This window comes from Lycium ferocissimum, chromosome 7, assembly GCF_029784015.1.
Source record: "Lycium ferocissimum isolate CSIRO_LF1 chromosome 7, AGI_CSIRO_Lferr_CH_V1, whole genome shotgun sequence".
NCBI classification, from domain to species: Eukaryota; Viridiplantae; Streptophyta; class Magnoliopsida; order Solanales; family Solanaceae; genus Lycium; species Lycium ferocissimum.
Window position 1 is genome coordinate 8,769,965 of NC_081348.1, and position 20,558 is coordinate 8,790,522.

The 20,558-nt window shown below is 35.4% G+C and overlaps 1 pseudogene; it reads left to right on the forward strand.

Moving 5' to 3' along the window:
- The first annotated feature begins 223 nt into the window (after nt 1-223).
- Nucleotides 224-2,268, forward strand: LOC132062497 (myricetin 7/4'-O-methyltransferase 2-like; annotated as a pseudogene).
- The last annotated feature ends 18,290 nt before the right edge of the window (nt 2,269-20,558 follow it).

The window sequence follows — 20,558 nt, forward strand, 5'->3', positions numbered from 1 at the left end:
CGGTTCCTTAACCGGTTCCGGTTGGAACCGGTTGACACCTTTAATTGTAGAGTCTTTTTACCTTTTTAATGAAGGGCTAGAAGTTCAAAAACTATAAAATTCTTTATTCTCGATATATAATGTGAATTCAAAAAGATTAAAAATAAGAAAGAAGAGGCATGGGTGACAACTATGTTCTCATTATAATTTCTATAAATATACATCCCCTTGTTGGCTCTAGATGACAACTCTAAGCAAATTAAGTTCCTTAGAAATGTCAACAAGTGAGAGTACTTCCACAGAGCTTCTTCATGCTCAAGCTCAAATTTGGAACTATATTTTCAACTTCATAAGTTCTTCAGCAGTAAGATGTGCACTTCAACTAGACATCCCTGATGTCCTCTACAAGCATGGTAAGCCCATGTGTCTTTCCAATCTCTCTGCTGAACTTTCTATCGTCAATTCTTCAAAAGTTTCCTTCTTGCCAATTTTAATGCGCTTTTTAGTGCATATTGATTTCCTAAATCAACATGAAGATCACTATTTTCTTACCCCAGCTAGTCGCCTTCTTGCGAAAAATGAGCCCTTCAATGTTCGGTCGCTCTTGCTACTCAACCATGATCCAGTCTTTTCAAAAGCTTGGTTCGAGTTAAGTGCTTGGTTCCAAAATGATTCTGCCACTGCTTTTCATACTGCTCATGGAAAATCTTTCTGGGATTATGTTATGGAAGAAGAACCCAGAGTACTAGGTGATATTTTCAACGACGCATTGGCTAGTGACTCGAGGTTGAATACCAATGTGATCATTACGGAGTGTAATTATGTGTTTGAGGGGTTAACGTCGTTGGTGGACGTAGGTGGTGGCACTGGTACTATGTCAATGGCTATAGCCAAAGCTTTTCCTAAATTAAAATAGAGTGCACTGTACTTGATCTCCCTTATGTTATAGAAGACTGCAAAGTAAGTGGGAATTTGGAATTTGTTGGAGGAGATATGTTCGATAAGATTCCCCATTCTAATGCCATCTTACTCAAGGTACAATTTAGCTACCAAAAAACATTTGGCGTTCCTATAATTTAATTAAACTATCGTTGCTCGAAGTTTCCTTACCATTATTTACAACTTTTATTAATAACATATTACAATGCAGCATTCATTCACAAGATTTTGACCATGAAAACAACTTACTTCCACAATTTCAATTATTAATTAAATCTAGCTATAGTACTTTTCCTTTCTAACAGTTTGTCTCTCTTTCTTCTCGGTCCATCGTTGTACTCAGAGAGTGTTCGACTAAGCTTATAAGTTGGTTAAAATGGCCTATAAGTATTTTTTGTCTTATTTATGCGTTTTGTAGACGCTCAAAGTGCTTATAAGCTAAAGTCAATCAAAAGTCATAAGTTGATCACCCGTAACTTATGGTTTCTCAATTTATAATCACTTTTTAGTTTGACCAAGACTTTTATTAATTTATCCTTAATATTTATTTTAGTTCTCAAAATATCTTTCCCAAAATAAAACCCCTAACTTCATGTTCATTCTATAGTCATCATCTCTCATTTTATTTAAAAATATACTTCTGAATTTGTATATTTTTGTAAAAAATTAAGGGTATTTTAATCATTCTAACAAACTAGCTTATCAACATTGTTTGCCAAACACGTCAATTGTTTTATCAGTTTCAGTCTTCTACTAAAACACGTAGCTATTTATATTAAAGTCAGGTTAAACAATTAAAAATGATTTTCAACACCTAAAACTTATTAGCTAATTCAAACGGGCTCTTAACATAATTCCTCATGGTTGAACAAAGGCATTCTGCACGATTGGAGGGACGAAGATTGTGTGAAGATACTAAAGAAATGCAAAGAGTCAATTCCAAGTAGGGAGAAAGGAGGGAAAGTGATAATCATAGATACGGTGGTGGAGGACGATTCGAAGCAGAACAATGATCAGATTGTTCGAGCACAACATAATATGAATATGCTGATGATGGTTCTTCTTGCTGCCAAAGAGAGAACTAAAAAGGAGTGGGAGAAGCTCTTCACTGAAGCTGGTTTTACTGAATACAAAATAATTTCCGCTTTGGGTTTAAGGTCTCTCATTGAAATTTATCCTTAGCTTGAACAAATAGTCTCAGCAGGAAATGGATTATGCACATGTGAATTTATAAAAATGCATAATCTTACGGTTACTTTAATTTGTAATGGTCTTGGATTCACCAACGCTATTGTGTATGTTTTTTAATCCAAAAAAAGGAAGAACTGTGTACGTTTTCGTTGTATTATATTGGATTCACCAACGCTCCGTTTGAATTGTGTATGTTTTTTTAACCCAAAAAAAAAAAAAAGAAGAAGAATTGTTTACGTTTTCGTTGTACCATATTGAATTACTTTAATTACATACTTTGATTTGATTGTAACTTAAAATTCAATATACTGTATAAATGTTTGTTTTGACTGTGACTTAAAATTCAATGTACTGTATATATAAATGTTCTATTATTTTTTGTTTAATCATTCGATTTCTGAAATTCATAAACGCGACTAATTAATTTGGATTTGTGTCACATGGTGCCCATTAAAGGGGAAAGCGTTTCCTATTAAGAATTTTTCCATTCGGGAGACTCAAACTCAAGACCCCTGATTAAGGTGGACGGAGGTCCTGTAGGGATCACATACATCCCACCATGCGCATCCCTTAGTATTGTATTAATCACCACAAGAAAATGGCTATTAGGGACAAGAAAAATGGCCCCTAAAAGAGTCTGATTCCAGTCCCTAAAAGTCAATAGCGACGGGAAAAATCTAGTCAACACCCATCGCTATAGGCTCCACTGCTATTGGTCTATAGCGACGAGATTTAATTGTTGGTCCTTAAAGAGTTTACCTGAACACCTGATAGTTCAATTAAGAAACACGCAAAAAAGTGATATTTCATGTGTGTTTTTGACCATTATCTCATTTTTTTAAAAAAAAAATTTCTAATTAATTCCTTTAATTATCCGTGCGGAGTGCCATTTGACACCATTTTTAAACAAAAATAGAGAGTGTACGCCACACACCATCAAATACTAGTTGAGGTGTGTTTTGATTATAAGTTGGTGATAATTCAGGTAGGAAACGCAAACATTTGATAATTCAGGTAGGAAACTCGTAATAAAATGATACTTAAGGCCTTTTTTTTTTTTTTTTTTAACTATTATCTCTATTTTTATATGTAAGAGATATTAAATAAAACACAAGAAATTTTTGTAGGATTACTTTCTTTTATTCAAATTATAAAGAGTTATGTTGAATCATATCCTATTCAGAAATATTTTGGGGGACCAACATACACTTTGGTGACCAACATATATATAGGCAACATTAATAGTACAACATGTTACATTGTAGTCATCAGCTTCAGCGGTAGATTAAGGATTTTCACAAATAGAATTTAAAATATAAAAAATTAAACACACAAAGAAACTAGGAAATTCAATATTTACAATATATACATAAAACATAATTTTAACTTTATATACAATGAAATGTTTTGACGAAAGGAGTTCGAATGAACCCCCTTGTCAAAATAAGTTGGAAATGTGTCATCCTCTTCAAACCAATACTTGCAAACCAGCCCCAGTTCGAAAACTAAATTTGTTGATACTACAAGAAGTTGATTGTCCAGATGGTCATTCAACTAAGATAATTGTACAAAGGCATAATACATAAATAGGTCCTTAAACTTGGCCTCGGTGAAATATCTTGCCCACTTTAGGTGTGCATAGAAGAGCGCCAGCTTGTATAAAGTTGAACAAGTAAACACGAATGCGACGTGGCAATGATGTAGCTAATGATGGGCGCCTTGAAAATCTTATGTACCATACGTCGGTCTGCGTCAAGATTGCGTTTACTTGTTAACTTTATACAAGTTGAGGTGTCTACTTAATGCACACCCAAAGTTGGGAGGGTACTTCAAATTTGGAAAGTAGTTTGAGGGCATGTTTATGTATTATGCCTTGTACAAATAAATCATTATTCTTATTTTGTAACAGAAAAGTCATCATTTGTCATGTTACAATACACATAGTTCCTCTAAACATTCAAATGATATTTCCGTGCACTGTAGAAATGGGACTTTTTAATTTTTTATGTTTTGTGATTTTGATTTTTAAAAAATGTACCATCAGCAAAATTGGTCGGAAATATCATATGAATATTTAGAGTGATTTTGTGTATGCATGGAATGACAAAAATATAATGATTTTTCTGTATAAAATAAAATAAAAAGTTAGTTAAGTGATCATTTAAGCAATTAACTCGTACCACTAGAAAACTTAACTCCATCTTACTGGGTTAAAATCCAAGATAAAAAACATAGCTCATCGCTTAGAAACGACAAGATTTGGCAGAAGATGGACTATGTTCTTTGTTCATCAGACGCAGAGTTTCATTTATTGCCATGATATGGTAATCGATGTGAGTTGTTTCCCCGCCCGCAAGTGATTGGTGTGATGAACTGGAAAGAGGAATAATTTACCATTAAAAAAATGAAAAAGAAAGGAATAAAGATCATAAAAATATAAGGGAATCTCCTGGAAAAAAAGGAAATATATTCCTAGGATTTGACAGCAAGACTCACGAATGGATTTTAGTGATACAAAATTACAAATATCGAACCAAATATTGCTGTGCTGGATCCGATCTGCAGCTACCAGACTATGTCATATTAGCGATTTAATTAAATATGAAGGGAATCTCCCGATTCACACGTTAATGTATAATTATTACTGGTTAAATTATTTAATTTGGTATAAGCATGAAGCAGGTATATATTTACTAATCTGTAGTCTTATTGATGTGTAGAGAGAGCCTAATCCACTGATGGTAGCTACATTTTTTTTTTTTTTTTTGAATCAAACGGCGGATACACAAATTTAAGTGTTATGCACTAATCGTTAAATTGTATTAATTATATAATCAGTTTATCATAAGATAGTCACAAGTGAATTTTTTGTATAACTATAATATTTCGCAACCTAATAAAAATGATAAATCATCTACTATCATAAAATAAATAACATTAATAGTATAAAAAAGTATTCAATATATATATATATATAACCTAAGTCCTTCGTCAATTCATCAAGAGCCCAAAGGAGTAACGAGTTTCAAGTACAAGCTGATTGGACCATTTCATCTTGATCAAAAGTTAATCAATCAATCAATCAATATATATCTATAAAAGTGGGAATGAGAAAGGTGATGTGGCATGCCTCATTGACCAGTATCACTATTTATCTTTTTTCTCAGAATTTTGAATTATTTCCTCATTTTTTCTTCTAAAAACCTCCAAAACAATTAATGTTTCTTTCCTGATTATTGATATTTATTTCATTTCTTGGAATCCATCTCTTCCTTCTCCTTCTTTCGATTTCTTTGCAAGGAAGAAAAAATTCGGAAGTCAAAATTAAATTTTGACCTTGCTTATCATTTAATTTCTCCTATTAAATATGTAATTAATTTTACCTTCCAAAAGAAAAGGTATAACGGCTAAAATAATGGTGGAATTACTGTACACATTACCCGTAATTTTTAAATTCCAGTTAATGAAACGTTTGCTCTTCATATCTATAGCAATTCTTTGGTAAACAACAGTTCTCTTCTCTTCACATTTGTGTACATCTTGTCTTTCATCCATTTTCTTCTTCATAATTATTTTGTTAATCTATCTTTCGTCCTCTTGTGTGCTTCATTTTCTGAAATTATCATTACAGGTTCACTAACACTACTGATTTTCTTCTTTTATGTAGGTTTTAAATGCAAGGGTCCAAAGCTCAAATGTTGCCAGCTTGGAAGGTGCGAACTTCCGACAAACGTAACTTCCAGTAAACAGAACAAAGAACTCTCAAATTGAAAGGTAAGTTCCATATAGAAACCACTTAATCCTTTGCACTCATATGCATTTTTTTATGGTTCTTTTGGATGATTAATTAAAGCTTTTCTGGAATTCTTTTACGACTTCAATGACTAAAGTATTTTTGTGTTGATTCCGAATCCTACTCTTCTATAAGTTTGATTTTTTGGATGATGAATATTGCTCACGGGAAATAGGCAAATGAAGCGCTTGAGATCTACCTATAGTCTTAAAGAATGACAAGCAAATGATAGCAAGTATTGCTAAAATATGTAAGATTATGTTTTGACTGCTCCGAAACATTTGACATTATTATGTTTTGTCATTGATAAGCAAAATGTAACTTTATTATGACGAACATCTTCATTAAAATTGCCGGAATATTTTCAAGGAATGAGCACCATATACATTCTATGCCCAAATGATTAACTTTTATTACCTTTAAGTTATAACTAATGTCACGGCTCGAACTTGGGCCTGGACGTAACACGACACCCGGTGCCTGACTGCATGTGACCGAGCAAACCAACTGGCTGGCTGAATCAACATGTGATATCAAAACATAACTAAATGCGGAAAGCAACGAAACACATGCTGATATACTAAAGGTCTGACTGAGATCATAATGCGGAAATACTTAGACAATTTGAAATATCTGAACGTGGCCAACATGACTAAAACAAAACAACTGAACAACTGCCAACAAGGCTAACATAATAAATATCTGACTGTCTGGACTGTGTCTATGAAGCCTCTAAGAATACTGAATAATAGAGTTGTCTATAAACTGAAATAACTGGATAGCTGACAACGCCCCGAAGGAATTTGAGGCTCACCAGTAGCTGATACGTGCACTTCTAAATAGCTGAGTCGTCAACCTGTATACCCAAGCAATAAAACGGACATCAACACATTTGAATTGTACTGGTATGTAAACGCAAATCAAGCTAATAAATACTCTAATCGAAATCGATAACCGAACTAAAACAGAAAGCAAGAAGTTGAAGTACTCCTTTCAATGAAGAATCACCGTAAAACCGTAAATATAATCGTGGCCTAGGGCCCAAATAATGTGCACAAAAAACAGCCCAAGCAATACGTATGCATAAATCGTGTTCAACATTATCAATTTACAAGACTAAGACTAGCTATAGCCGATAGCATGATAACTGTTTCTGATTATGGGACTCATGCAAACAACTGGTTATACACTGACTGAGACTCATGTGATAACAATGCATAAGTCTATAAAGATTACGTGTTGAGTTCATGATGTTCAAAGTGACAACCATGAACGAATTTTGTAACTGCAACCCTAGAAGATATATTTCTATATTATATCATGAAACTAGGGCTAAACTATATTCTGAGTCAAATTAACACAAGTATGAAGAATGAGGTGTAAAGAGAACCATGAATATTCCCTAACGTAGATAGTTAGCCTCACATACCTTAATTCTAATACAATGTTCGTCAACCCTTTTCAACTTTGATCTATATCAATACAAGTCAAAGGGATTCTATATTAACAATAATATCCATATGTTGGTCATCTAAGCATTTTATCAAACACTTAGTGGGCATAAAGCTCCACAATCTCCATTAATGGTGTTTCTTCACCCAATTCTTATTCTATTACTTCTAGGTGATTCTACAATCTCAATTAGGTGTAATTAACATCATTCTTCATCACCCATATGATTCTAACAATCTCAAGTCAACAATCCAAAACCCTACTATAGTTCGTGTAATTCTCTTTACTAAACCCATTTACTATTCTCCCAAGAACTCATCAATTCACTATTATGAATGATTAGAGTGTAGAAGCATTACCTTTTTGACGTTCAATCCTCTTGAATTCGAGTTCTAGGGTTTCCACGCCCAACAATAATGTTCCACTCACAACTCTATCGATTAGAAGGGTTTACTCAAGTTAGAAAGAGATTAGGGACTTGAATTCAACCTAGAATCATGATAAAACTTACCTTGGAGGGTTCTTGAGGCTTGGAACTTGTTCCCTCTGACTTTAGGGTGATTTTTCGTGACTAGGGGTGTTAGGGAAATAAACCCCAAGCTTAAATATAACTTAAAACGCGAAATCCCGACTTTTGACACGAAACCCGACCTTATACGCAATGGGCCCGCGATGCACATACAGCTCACGACCCCCTGCAGGTTAGTATTCAGAGAGGGTGTTTTTGTACGATCGGCCCGCGACGCGGGGCCATCGCACGCGCCCTCACAAGCGACCTGTGTCGGTTCTGCACAGTGTTCGGTAAAATGGGCATAACTTCTTTTACATAGATCGGTTCAGGATCCATAATATACCGTTGGAAAAATATTTCAAAGGACTACAACTTTCATGTTTTAAGTTTCCTCAAATTCTAAATGTACTTTCACGAAATTTGACTGGAAGGCAGACGTATCGAAAACTTAGCCGATTCTATAGAATCTGAGCACCCCTCTATTAGCCATTTTGAGATGATCATATCTCCTTGATCCGGACACCGATTGGCCTGATCCTTATATTCTTGGAAGGGTATTTATATGTACTACAACTTTCATTAGGGTACTTTCCCAAATTCCCAATTAATAAAGGGTTTATGGTTTCCCGAAGTGGACCTGTCGATCATTTTCGCAAAACGTTCAAACCTTCAGTTTTTCCACTAAAACTCTAATGATACGAGTCTAACCTTAGCTCTAAGATACGAGTGTAACAATTAACTATAAAGCTAAATAAAGAGTAACGATCCCTCTTCCTATATCCTTAAGTTGCTTATTAACGTGTTAATTTTACTTTTTGCTTATTCATATTGTCAATTTATTTTTTAGTGAAACAAATTTTAAACTAAATAATTATACTTTTATTTACTTAATTTTTTGCATTCGATTTTTATAATTGTAAGATAATATATATTTCACAATCGCGTGAAGCGCGGACATATTCACTAGTCAATATATATTATAAAGCCAGGAATAGACAAGGTGATGTGGCATATTTATCTTTTCTCTCTCTCTTCTTTTTTTGGCCAAGAATCATATTTATCTTTTTTTCTTTTTCCTTTTCAATTTTCAGTTGCGCATTTACCCTTTTTTCTTTTGCTTTTTCTATTTTTTCTCCAATTTTCTTTATGTATCTTTATAGGAATATTAATTAAATAGCTCAACAATTAGTACTCCACTTCTTCGTCCGACCTTTTTCAATTCTCAATTGCAGTTTCGGTTGTGCATTTATCCTATTGATTGAATCTCTAATAAAATGTTATAAGTTCACATCAGTTACAAATCTTTTCACCTCCCCTATCTTCTTTCTTTTCCCATAAATTCACATAAATTTCATTTACAAGTTTCCAATCCCCTTTTCTTGAGGACTCACATCAAAATTAAGAAAATTGATTGGATTCAAGCTACCCATCGAAAGAACGAAGCAAGCAATCAGGATCCAGTGATTTTCATTCAACTAAGTCTGATGTTTGAAAAAAAGAAAAAAAATGAAGTTAAATATATGAACCTAAAACTCAAAACAGTAATATTTTTGTCACATTCAAATAAATGCATATTAGTTTTCAAAAGTTAATATTTCCATAGCACATAAACATAGAAACAAATTTACCCTATATAATAAGGTTGCCGTATTTTTTGATTTGGAAAGGGGAACCCAAGAACTATTTATGTTTCTTGATTTGATGAGAGAGAAGAAGTTATCTTTGTAAAGTTTATATACCTCGTCCCCAAGTAACTAAAAAGTAGATCTAATAATTGCTAAGTCAACACAAATTATTAAAAAGAAGCAAGAGAGGAATGCAGCCACACTTGACAGAAGGACTCCCTTTGATGCCATGCTGCTGATTCCTCTTCATATATGCCTATATATATGTCTGTTGCAGTGTTGGGATTAAATTGGTCAGCTCCCGTATGCCGAAGTAGAAGGCCTAATGTACATTTTGTATTAAAGTAATAGGTTGTGATTAATATTGTTGATGTGGTTTTCTTTTTCCATGTTTTTCTTTGTTTCCCATTAATTGTGATTGGAAGTTTGCCATATTCTTGCATTGTTGTTGTTGTTTTTGGTATAATAATGTGTATAACTGAGGACTCAAATTGGCTTTGGCTTCTGCTACTCAACATACATGTTGTCTTTATACTTTTTTTTTTATAACAATTCTCGTAAACTTAGTTCGGAAAAACATGTTAATCTTTTGCGGTTATGCCTTTTTGTTTTCTCAAATTGGAAATTGAAAAAGATTTTAACAAAATTGTTACCACTTATTGAGATCTAATGTATCTTCAATCATTTGAAATTGGTGATTTACCTATGATTCCGCATAATCTTAACATGATTATGAACATCGATGAGAAATAATTTTATCAGCCCATAATTGTACAGTACTTGAGGGTAAATTACATAAGTCCTTTTTTATATTCTTGAATCTTTTCTACTTATTTTTTATATTTATTTAACAAGTACACTAATTGGAATATTGAGCAAGGGATATGAGTTGTTTCTGTTGTGTGATATAATTTTCAATTTTATAATTAGGATTTAAAAGCATATAGGTTCCTTTCCTATATAAACACGGGCGGACGCACCTTGTATGAAGGGGTATCACCCGACACGGCTTCGTCCGAAAATTTTCGTGGTTATACAATGCATGCAAAAACAAAAGCCAATGGATAAAACGTTTAAAATGACAAATCTTGGCAGTAAAAGCAGTTGGTTTAGCGGTGAAGGCAGCCTAACGTGTCTGATGTCGGAGGTTCAATACTTAGTAAGCAATGTTTTTTTTTTCTCCAGTTTTTCTTAAAAATATTTAGAGCGGTATTGAATATTAATTGAGAAACTAAAGTTAGTAATTGACCTACATTTCGTGGGAGACTGATAAGGAAATGAAAAAGATATTGGTTATTCAAGCATGCTTAAAATATGACTTAATTTAATTATTCATTCTCCTATTAAATTTGTATGTGCGAAGCTGCCGTTAGAGTTTCTTCACATTCATTGTTTTTCCTTTGTTTGGTGAACTTTGTGAAATTATTTAAATTTTTTCTAAATTGATTTTTTGAAATTGTAATTAAGTGGAGATATTTTCCTAAAATATTTTGCAAACTTTTAAAACCAAATTTAACATCTCAAAATTCATCTTGCTTGGAAGAAAGAGGAAATAAGTCGGAAAAAAAACATTGATAAGTGATAGTTGATTTTGTTGGATATCTTACGGAAAATACTTGATCACGAACACTTGTAGGAAATTCTTGATACTTGATCACGAACCTTGTCGGAAAATGCTTGATCACGAACCTTGCAAGAAATTCTTGAAAGCTTGAGGCATGTCAATTAAGACACTGTCCTTAAGGATATTTCACCCGGTATGGGTGTATCCCCTAGGATTCAACAAGCTCTTCTAGTACAAAACTAGGAGCCAGAATCTAACAAAGATTTCACAAGGTAGAAAACACAGCACACTATAATCTATAAGGAAAAATATGTTTATGTCTCTCATAGAAAACCCAACAATACAAAATGAGAAGAAGTATATTTTTCTATGTTTTTCCTTCTACCAAAGATAAACCCATAATGTTATATACATACATACATTATTATAGCTAACTTCTAATCTTCTGTTGTACAAAGATTTAAGAATAATAAATGCCATAAAAGATAATAAATGCAATTGGTCAAATGACCAGATTTAATTTATAAAACCGTTTTGCCACGTTAGGAAAGGAATTCAAGAATGATTATAATCTTAATAATGGCTAGTAAATAATAAAGAATATGATAACTTATTTTTGAGATATTAAATAGAAAATAATATTTTTCTAACAATTCCCCATATATCTTAAAAATAATAAAATAAATAAAATAAGAAGTTTTGTTGGGTCTTCACATAAGAGTACAATGCGTCGAATTTGATGTTTCATAAACTATGAACCAGACCTAGAAAAAATAAGATTAAACTTATAGCACAATTGGTGAAGTTTAGAACTTCTATGAACCAAGAATTCTTTTGTAAGCCTATGGTCTTATTCTATCACATTATACTCGCATAATCTTTGTCGTTATCGCGGTTTTGCGCTAAGAGGCCATGCGCATGTCCTGGTATTCATGAGTGCTCTAGAAATCCGTCACAATTTTATAGAAGCGGCACCACTCCACACTCATATAAGTCCACCCATCAAGTGTATTCTGCAAAGCAATACACCACCTATAAAGGATATGGTAATGAATAAAGAGTTGATAACTCAGCCTCACTTTGCCTTGCAGAACTGCACTATGTTCACACACCATAGGAAGGGATATAATTTTATAGTGCATACTTGATCAACTAATGACTTGTTATTACCCATATGAACCTAATTCATGGGATCTCCAATCACATAGGTTGGGTTACCATCATTGTTGATCTTCTCAAATTAACTTGAAAGACTCATTCCCCTCGATGTTTCTTGTAGTCTGTGAATTGATCAGATTCACCTCAGACTTCACATAATTAATTTCAGCTCATAGCATCTGCTTTAACACATTATGTCTCAAATAAATGTATCTATTTTTGCCATTGAAAAATATATATTTCACTACAGTTATTCTTGCTTGACAACCACAATGTATAGACACAAAAGATGTTCGCTATATTCTAATTGGAATACTCACTAAGAGGTCTCTTAACCACTTAGCCTTATTACCAACTAACTCTAAAATTTCACTATATTTAGTACCATAATTATAGTACTTCTCAAATATATATTTTTCCAAAACTGAGAAGTAGAACATTATAAGACACCCCCACACTTTCAAATATTTCAATCTAAACATAAGCATATATATGTTACACCTTGGAAATTTCGTGACATTGTGCTGTGGATAGACTAACGCAAGTTAAGGTGATCATGAAGTCCTTATGACCTTAAGGGGAATATTTAGTAGCTTTAAAGTGTATACTACAAGATTTTGAAGTCATATGAATCGGAGAAATTAAGTTCGTCGAAGGAAGTGAAGTATAAGTTGCGTTTGGGAAGGTTTAGCAATTATCGAGTTGATGATTATTTAGTAATGTCTAGAGACGAAGCTATAGGGCTCTTTATATGATTAATGAAGTGCTAGACAAGTGCTAAGAAGGTTCCGAAAGGATTGAAAGTCAAACGAATCGACGAGAACAATTTCGGGAAAATGGAGTTATACGACCACTTATACGGTCTATATAAATTTATACGGTTATAAGGGTCCGTATAACAGTTACAGTGAAGGGTCATCACTGGAGGTATTATACGGTCACTTATACAGACAGTATAAAATTATACGGACCGTATAAGTGTCCGTATAATCCAATCAGGCAGCTTTAATTTCTTTTTATAAATAGATGACCCAAGTCCTTATTTCTTATTTCCCACATTCTCCACACCTTTTGAGAGTTCTAGAATATTCCTCACACCATATCAACACAAATCCAAGAGAAATCAAAGATTAAACACCAAGAATCAAGTGTAGGGAAGTTCACTAGGGTTTGTGGTAGGCAAGATTTCCTTTGGAATTGAAGTTGGGGTTTCTCTCAAGTGAAGTATATGCATCCAAAGTTCATCCTTATGTGATCAAAGGTGAGTTTCACATCTATTTCATGTTATTAAGGGTATTTGGTTGTTGAATAACTTGAATAAAGGAAGGAAGAAGAATATGAAGCTCAAACATGGATTTAATGATATTCTTGAATAGTAACTTGACTTGAGCCATAGTTCTTGGTATGCCATGAGTATAATTTCATTGTGGATGATACTAATGACATTGAGGATGTATTATGTGAAAATGAAATATGGTATTATGTTGTAGCTATGGGTATAAATGACTTTGAAAAGGAGTTTGAGGATTGAACAATGTTTAACTTGAAAAAGTCTATTGATTATGATATTATGGGTGTTGCTATTGATGCTTGGGAGTTGTTATTATATGGAGAAAGTTGTTGAAACAAAGGAAATGCTGCCCAATTTTCGTTAGCTCTTAGTTTCTTTAGTCAAATTTAAGTATGTTTCCAATGGCCTAACCATGGTACGAATCCTCTTGAATGTAGAATCGTGAGCTTAGAAGGAGAGCGTTTAGTCATTAAGGAGACGCAAAGGTATGTAAGGCTAGTTCCCTTTCTTTCAAAGGCATGACTCCTATATTGCGATTTCCTATATATGTTCTCATGACCTTCTTACATTCCTAAAGTTGAAAGTCCAAGATTATGAAGAGCTTCTTATGAGACAAAGATAAGATGTGTTCTATGATAATGATGATGATGATGATTCTATTTCTAGAGATTCCGAAGCTTATGAGTTGATGCTATTATGAGACTAATGATCTTACTTCATGATTTCATTGATGTTATTCCTTGTTGTGATCTCAATTTATGATATTAGTTCCTTCAAGGTGAGATATAGCGACGACGATTATTTCATAATGTAATCGGAGGCTACCGACCTTACATCACTCCGATAGAGTTATAGCTTTTACTTGAGCTCTCATGCATGCTTTATATTATGAACATGTAAGATTATACCAAGACTAGTTGGCCGGGCAGACACCACTACGGTAGGCATAGTGGGCGGCTTATGATGATGATTACATTGAGCCTAGTTGGCCGGGCAGTCACCACTAGTGGGCGGCATGAGATGATTACCCTAGACGCAGGAGGCCCGGACGCGGGCTAATGTTGATATTTGATTCAGACAGTTTACTTATGTATATGAATATATGATATGATATTTTTTTATAAAAGTAGCATGCATGACTTCGCTTTAAGAGGCAATCAGTACAGGTTATTCTTCATCTTATGCTCTCTTATTTCTTTATTATGTTATTATGCATGCCTTACATACTCAGTACATTATTCGTACTGATGTCCTTTCTTTTATGGATGCTGCGTTCATGCCCGCAGGTAGACAGGGAGACAGTCCGGATGCCTAGGCGCTTTCTCAACACATATACAGGAGCACTCCACTACTCCAAAGTTTCCATTTATTGGTATATTCCTTTGTGTACATATTTGGGGCATGGCGGGGTCCTGTCCCGTCCTTATGATTTCAGTACTCTAGTTAGAGGCTCGTAGATACATATGTGTGGGTAGTAGATGCCTCTTGGTCTTCTTAGTGTATATCTTGTATATTATTTTGTATCCCTATGGGCTTGTATACATATATATACATGTTTGAGGAGTAATGGAAAATCGTATCATATTAAGTATTGATGGTTGAGAGTTGTATTTATACGGGATGAGGCGTATGATAAATGAGAAGTGGTGCTCGGTAGACTAGTTCCCGGTGCCCTTCGTGGCCCTCTAGTTGGGTCGTGACAAAAGTGGTATCAGAGCAGTTCCGTCCTAGGGGGTGTCTACGAGCCGTGTCCAGTAGAGTCTTGTTTATGGGTGTGAAGCGCGCCACACTTATAAACAAGAGGCTGCAGGGCATTTAGGAATGATTGACCGTCCTTCTTACCTTAGATCGTGCGATAGAGCCATGATATAAGAATTCCCTTTTCCTTAACCGTGCGCTATGTTTTCAGTAAAGTCAATGAAAGGAAAAGCTACAGCAGCCCAGAGGGGCAAGACAGTGATCGAAAGGGAGCCTCGGCCTTGGCTCCGGCACCCCGGTTCCTTCACCAGATGCCTCAGGTCAGGGGATGAGACAGGCCATCCTTTTGCTGACCCAGTTAGTAGCCGCTCAAGCTCAGCGGCAGGATGTGGGTCATGGTGACAGGAGTTGGAGGAAAAGGGTCAGGTCTTCAGGGTTTGACCATGAGTTCAGAGGCGCCCCGAGGCAGCAATTCTCTAGGCATTCAGCTCGTTCAACAGCTAGTGCGCCTCCACAGTTTCCTGGACCCAAGGTTAATAGATCTGCTTGTTTGGGGCCAGTTCAGAGTTCTAGAGCTTCTACTTTCCAGGACAGGGGTGATTCAGGCCAGATGAGATTATCTACACCACGATGTACTCAGTGTCATAGGCCACGTTACGTGTCGCCGTGTCGTTTGTTCGGATGTTTAAGGTTCGACCTAAGGGATTGCGCTGGCTCGCACATCGCGCTTTCGGCCTTACGAGCCCATTTCAGCGTGGAATGTCCATCGCTATCCCCTTCGCCGATGTTGTCCCCGGGTATATATATATATATATATATATATATATATATATATATATATATATATATATATATATTATATATATATATATATGTTGTGATTAACCGTGTTGGGGTGAAACCTAAGCTAATATATATATATATATATATATATATATATATATATATATATATATATATATATATATATATATATATATATATATATATATATGTATATTTGAGGTATGAAACTATAGCTAATCGGATATTTGGTGACCCAGGGGCAGCTAGAAGGATGATTTATGAGTAAGCAAACCCCCGCGAAGGGAGTTGATTGACATAATGTTTAGAAAACAAAATGGAATTCTAGAAAGGGTGTTCAGGTACAACTTATGAGACAAGCCTTATTACTTTACATTCTTTCATAGTAATCAGCCCTGTGTTGTTGAGTTGTGTATCATATGTGTTTCTATAAATGGCTTTCTAAGGTATGGGATGTGTTTTCTGGGCTGTGTGTAGGTTTGGGATTGTTATGTTTACAAAGGAAACTCTGCTGAATTTTTTTCCAAGAATCTAAGGGAAATGATGGGAACTGTAGGTAGGATTGTGGCGAGAAGAAAGAAAGGGCCCAGCAACGAGTGACCAAGGACGAAGTTAGTAGTAAACGCGAGATAAATATAGCGAGTATGTATTAAGCAAAAGGGAACGATGATTAGGTTAGGATAGAATAAGAAACATGGGAAGAAAAAAATGATGTGCTTGGGGTATGAAGAAGTTTTGTATACTAACAAGAATTAAGGAGGTGAGCATTCCAGAAGAAATTGCAAGTTAGAAGAATTTGGCTAGCCCTTTTATGCTTTGGAAGATTGAATCATAAAATGAACCTGATATATACGTACAGGCCGATGCGTGCAACACCGATTCAGATTAGTAAGCTAGACTTCACCCGATGATTATAGCAGGATAAAAACTTCCATGTCACTATGAGCCGGCCTTATTGACCTCAGGGATACCTCGAGGAAAGAGATTAAAAAAGATGTGTTTACGAAAGCCCTTATCTGGAAATTGGTTGACCTTATGACTCAGTTGCGTTTTGAGTTATAGTTCAGGCTATTTATCTGGGAACTTATTCGAACAGTCACACGACAATAGTTTGTTATTAGTGATGCGAAAGGAGGTGAAAACAAGATAAGGTTGATCAGCGACACAAAGGAACGATAAGTGACAAATGTTCAGTATGTTTTGGAAACAGAGAAGGAAGGACAGAAGTGAGGCAAATAGAAGAAAGGTCTACTAGAGCAGTAACCCGATAAACAAAGGGTAAAAGAGAATCAAACCCTGCGGATCTTCTAATACTAAGTGGGAATGTTAATAGGTGTCGTGAAGCGATTGAAATTTTGAATCAGGCTGTGAGAACGGTGTGGCTAATTAAACTATGACGAGGAATATGAAACTATTTGTTGGGGAAGGTATTTTTTTCCCCTTTATTTCTAATTTACCAATTCCCAACAGGCAAAAGAAATCAAAAAACTCAATGGCCCTAAGCTGCAACGATGAAAAACAACTTACTTCATAAAAAAATGTAATTAACTATCTTTTGCTCGCCAAGTTGATGTCACTATGAAATTTTATATCTTATCTTAAAAGCAATGGTGAACCCATCCTCTTGAATCCTGGATTCGCATCTGGCTGAAAGCCCATGACTTGTAAACATGATTTGTATGTATAATATAATATGTATATAGATATATAATATAACTTATATGAAGCATGAAAACATGTAAAATCTAGAATGGAATAATATTGATTCCTCACTTGTATTTGAGAACCCATGGAGTAAAAAACATGAGTAGTCATGGATTACAGACAAATTCATGGAAATCAACATGATATTCATGAATACAAATAATGGGAACATGAATGAGCATGATAACATATAAATATTGACATGTATCTAGGGTTTATCATGAACTGAGACATAATTTCCTAACTCTGCGTGTTTTCATGAATTAAACGTGGTGTGGGGAAGAACAATGATGTTCCCTCACGTGGATAGAAGCCCTACATACCTTAATTTCTCCGAAACTCCCAAAGAAGAATCTAAACTTTGAAGAAGAATCCCAAAAATTTGAACTTGAATCCTTGAGAAAGGTTTTCTTGAAAACCCTAGGGTTGTAGAGTAGTATCTTGTTAATAACCCATGTATAATCATTACAATTACTTATAAATATTTAGGAGGGACTTATCTTGATGCGGGGGATAAGGAGAGGAGAGAAAATTCATGGTGGGGTTTGAAGAAGTAAAGAATAGAATGAAAAATTAGGAAACAATGCACTTTAAAAGGTCACAGGGATCGCACGTCATGGAGGACGCGTTGCATGCCCAGCAGCGAGCACTGCCTTTCCTGGGCAAGCGTGTGCTCGCGCTCACGCACGCAATGGTCCTCACTTTGCTTCTCGGACGCACACGACATGGCCCCAGGACTCCAGTCTGCTCGCGTCACGAGCCCGTGGATGAGTCGTACATAACCTTTTGTACAGAGATCCATTTGACTTGATCCTTATATCGATGGAAAGGAATTTCAAAGAGATACAACTTTCATCAAGGAATCTATCCAAAATTCCCAACTAATAAAGGATTATAGTTGCTTGAAGTAGGCCCTTCTGTGAATTCACTTAAAAACATGGTCTGTAGTATAGCTTCCAACTCTAATTTTCCCAAATACTCATCTTATACCTTTTATAGGTTTCAAAAACTTCCTACCCTCTCATCTTGGTTCTATTATATCCCCATATTACGGGTCACACCTTAGCTTAAAGGTATGAGACGTTACAACGATGGGGGTGATGGGCAACCAAGTGGTTCACAAAGCAACCAAAACTTCAATGATGGAACCGGTGTTTACCATAGGCGAACATTAGAGAACAAGGAGTATTTAAAGATTTTATTGAAGAGAGATGCAATAAAGATCCCGTTCTATTTTAAACCGAACAAGAGTAATAATAAATATTATAAGGTGGAATGCACATATCCTAATTGTGGCTGGATGTTACGAACAGGAATGCACATTCACATAACAAATATTATAAGGTAGATCTCACTTGCGGTGTTGAATATGTTACGACCAGGCATAAGCATGCCTCGTCAGTTGTTGTTGCATCAGTCTTAATGAATAACTATATTGAAAATAAAAGGCCAAAGACAAAGGAAATCCAGAGGATGGTTTTCAAGGAGTTTCATTGCAAACCAAGCTACTGAAAAGGTTAGAAGGTAAGTGTACTGGCTAAGAACATGGTTAGGGGGACACCAGAGGATGGGTATGGCTGTTTATCCACTTATTCTTAGATAGTTGAAAATCTAAATTCGGGTTCCAGAATTTGCATTAGCCTTGATTATGCGAACATGTTTAACTATTACTTCGTAGCTTACACAGCTTGCATTCGAGGATATACCCACATGCGAAAGGTTATTGCAGTTGACGACACATATTTATACGGCAAGTATGAGGGTGTGTTGTTGTCTGTCGTCGCACAGGATACTGAGAACTATATCTATCCAATTGCATTTTGCGTTGTAGATAAGGAGTGTGATGAATCTTGGGCCTACTTCTTCGAGCAGCTGAAGTATATAATTGTCGATGAACCAGACTTATGCATCATCTCTGATAAGGCACAAGAGCATAGCCAACTATGTTTCAAGAATTTTGAGCATGCTTATCATGGACTTTGCATGAAGCATCTTAGTGATAACCTTCGAAAAGATTTTAGATGTGGAGAATCTCTTTATATTAACTATGATGCAACAAAGGCATATGGTTGCCAACAATTCAGTGACCATTTTCATCAATCAGGAATAAATGCCCCAAAGCAGCTAATTGCCTCAAGTTTGATATTGGATTTGACAAGTGGAGCAGGCCACATTTTACAGCAAACAGGTACAATGTGCTAACCACAAAAATTACCGAGTCGCTAAGCTCAACGTTGAGGGATAAAAGAGTGTCACGACCCAACCGGAGGGCCATGACGGGCACCCAGAGCTAACCCACCCGGGCACCCAGGGCTAACCCACTCGGGCACCTATCATCGTACATTCACATTCACATTTCAGGTAAGCCACATGGCCTACTCATGATTCCTACACATCCATAATACGAATATCATTGGGCAAAGACACTTCTATATCAACGTCAACAACTATGTCCATGTACATATTCACAAGCTGACGAGGCTAACAAAATAATATATAAAATATGAGCAGACAAGGCTCGCCATGCCCATTTGTATGTACGCAAAAGAATAGTACCTACAGCTATAGCTCCGAATCAAATGGAGCTCCTCTATGCAGTTTCTGAACAAGCAGTCTATGGGTCAAGTCTATATTCCTGTCCACCTGCGGGCATGACGTAGCGTCTACAAACAAAAGGACATCAGTACAAATAATGTATTGAGTATGTGAAGCATAATCAACGATCCGCTCTTCATAGACAAACTTGGGATTTGCGATCCCAGGTAAGATCGGTTCAGGATCATGGGATCCTTTTCTAAAAGAAGGGCTGTAGCACAAAATGTACTTCTAAGTAATTGCCCCATAGATCC